The 3,087-nt window shown below is 40.0% G+C and overlaps 1 pseudogene; it reads left to right on the top strand.

Moving 5' to 3' along the window:
* The first annotated feature begins 371 nt into the window (after window positions 1-371).
* On the top strand, window positions 372-1,967 carry LOC149460066 (uncharacterized; annotated as a pseudogene).
* Window positions 1,968-3,087: the final 1,120 nt, after the last annotated feature.

The raw sequence follows: 3,087 nt of genomic DNA, 5'->3' as shown, positions 1-3,087 counted from the left end.
TTGAATTAGAGATCGGAGTGTGGACACCGGGAGTTAAAGTAACAGAAACCGGCATTGCCAGAATGAGTTGGGGTTGGAAAAGCGTGCATACGAATAAGAACTCAAGATGATTTTATATTCCCAGCTAATCAGCCCTGCCTCATTCTAAATATAACCTTCAATGGTACTGTATGGACAGGAGCTCCAATAGAGGGTTACAAGCCAACATATGCGGTTCATGGAAATGAAGGTGTGATAAATGTAATCTCTGAAGTTAGCATTTGCTGTTGCCAACAGGAAGCAAGCTTCACTTATTTGTCAGCTGCAAATAGGAGGTCCTTAACAAGAAACTGTACCACTAAGACTAAAGCAAATACTGCTTTTCTAAATAGATGCCTACTATATTTCATCCAGTTAGTATAGCTGCTGGAGTTGATAACATGATGCTTCATTTAACAAATGCTTCAAATAATGTTGCAAAAGGTTTTGACACTAATGTTGCAAAATTTATTAACTGGACAGTGTGTACATTGCAAACCATGTATGAGCAACAACAAAAAGTTAATATGCAGGCTACGTTGATGACCGGAAATGAATTAGTATGGAGGACCGTGTTCAACAAGAATGTCCCCATAGATATGTGGATACATTTGGATGCTCAAAAGATGATTTGTAATGACACTACCTGCCTTGGGACAATAATAATGTATAATATTACTAAATCAACTATAATGTGTAAATTTGTTGTGATGCCTTTGATTATTGGTACGCCTGGAGCTCAACATTATTGGAGCCTAGAACTATATGGCACCCATGTAGATAATGATATTAAGACTCATGATCTTTCTTTTTGCGATGATACTTTAGAGGGAAAAATCTGTAAGCTACAGTCTTTTGTATATGAGCCATGCTTGTTACAGAACACTGTAAATATATGTAAATGGACCATCTTACCAATTTCCTATGAGATGATGATTGAAATAGCTCCGCAAACTGTGTGTATGGTGACTAACACTCCTGTGGTAAAGGGAATGAGAGTTCCCTTCTCAGGCTGTGTTAGTAACCTGTCTTCTTTAATTTGGCCCAATGAAACCTTTATATTACAGGGTGACAAGGAAGAATCAGTCCAAGAATATTGGAAGGGCTTCTAATTGGAGATCCCCAATTGGGAGTTCAATTTAACGGTTTTGAAACAATTAATGAATGAATCAATAGAAGTCCAACAACATATCAAATATTTAAATAAGACGATTGCACAACACATTGTGACTGCGACCACAGTAGGTGGAAAATTGATAAAAGTGGGGTCTAGTATAGCGGAAGCTACTTCCCATCACAGGTGGGATGTGTTTCTAGGCTATTCCCCTTCAGCTACTAAGGTTCTAGATTTTCTGGTTCACCCTCTACTGATTATTATGATTATAATAGTTTTATTAACTATATGGAACTGTTATATAGCTTACAAGCTATTTTGCAAGCGACCAATTATGGTCATGGCAACTTATGTCACTTGAGTTTCAATCAAGGACCGATTGTGATACATATGTGACATGGGTGTATAGAATGTATGTGTGAAGGATGATTGACACTCAATTGCCATAATTTTAGTAGGATATATCAGTGGAGGGGTAACTAGAGTTTAGAATAATAAGACAAGGACATTGTTAAAATCTATCAAGGCTAGATCTATGATTCATAGCTACCAGATGTGCAGTTGCAATCAGTCAAGGATTTATAGTTATAAGATATATAGTCGAACAGGTCAAGGTTCATAGTCACAATAGTTACACAAATAGAGTCTACTGCGCATGGCAGTAAACAAGGACACTGCAAATTATGTATATAAAAGACGGGGGATTCTAGGGGAATTTGGGACTCATTGAAGATGCGGCAGACGTGCCTTGCGGTGATTTCCTGGATTTCCTCTTTGCTGATTGCTGAGAGTCCCCCAATCGTTGGGCAACGGGTGATGCTACAATATCCGGTGATGTATTGATGCTTTATTCTTGCTATAATATGATCTAAATATGATTTGTAATTCTGACAATTCTTATGTTATTATACTAACAGAATTTATTCAATAAATCATGTTTTGCTTTAATATTTATTAAGCCTAATCCGTGTATTAGTGAGCGATTGTAGTAGTGTTAAAAACACTTTGTTTTGAGGCAAAACATAGGGGCTCAAGGGATAGGACAAACAAGAGTGGGGAGAGGGGACAACCCTGACTCGTTCCGTTTTCTAGGTGAAAAGAGTTTGATAAATGTCCATTGACCCGGACTCAAGCAGTAGGGCCCGTGTACAGGGTCATAATGAAATTGAGCACCTTCTCACCCAAACCCAGTGCCGTCAAAGACGCTTGCAGATAGTCCCAAGCAATTCTATCAAAGGCCTTTTTTTGATCCAGGGAAAGGAAAAAACCGGAAGTGTTAGATTTACACAGCCAATGGTGGAGGTTAAGGGCCTTAATGGTGTTGTCCCTTGCTTCCCTACTCGGTATGAATCCAACTTCATCTAAATTGATCAAGGAGGGAAGCAGGGGGAGGAGTCAATTAGCCAGGATCTTCGCGAATAACTTAATGTCCATGTTTAGCAAGGAGATGGGTCTGTAGTTGGATACCTGCGTGTTATCTTTATCGCCCTTGGGGATAACTGTTATGTGGGCTTCCGAAAGTCAATGTTGAGGTAGGGGGGATTTTGAGAAGGTATTAAACACCAAAAGAAAGGGGGTTCCTAGGATATCCAAAAAGGATTTATAATAGGCTGCTGAGAAGCCGTCAGGACCCGGAGTCTTACCAGGCTTTGTCTGCTTCAAAGCACACTGCAGCTCATTCAGTGTCAGGTCCATTTCCAGAGAGTTAGCCAGGTCTTCCGAGAGAGCCGTCGGGCCGTGGAGCTGGAGAAGTTCAGAAATCAAAGAGGCCCTTCATTTGCCAGTGTGCGGAGGTGGGCGTTCAGGAGGGAGGTTGTATAAGGATTTATAAAAATGTTCAAAATGGGCGGCAATATCAGGATTAGATGTGGCCATGGTGCCATCGGGACCTCTAATTTTATGTACCGTCATACTGGATCGTTTCTCGCTTCCTTAACTCCTTTCTTTTATTTCTC

This window comes from Staurois parvus, unplaced genomic scaffold (genome assembly GCF_062004578.1).
Source record: "Staurois parvus isolate SC_StPar_1 unplaced genomic scaffold, SC_StPar_1.0 ptg000235l, whole genome shotgun sequence".
Taxonomy (NCBI): Eukaryota; Metazoa; Chordata; class Amphibia; order Anura; family Ranidae; genus Staurois; species Staurois parvus.
The sequence above is the reverse complement of the archived record's forward strand: the minus strand, read 5'-3'. Positions and strand labels throughout refer to the sequence as shown.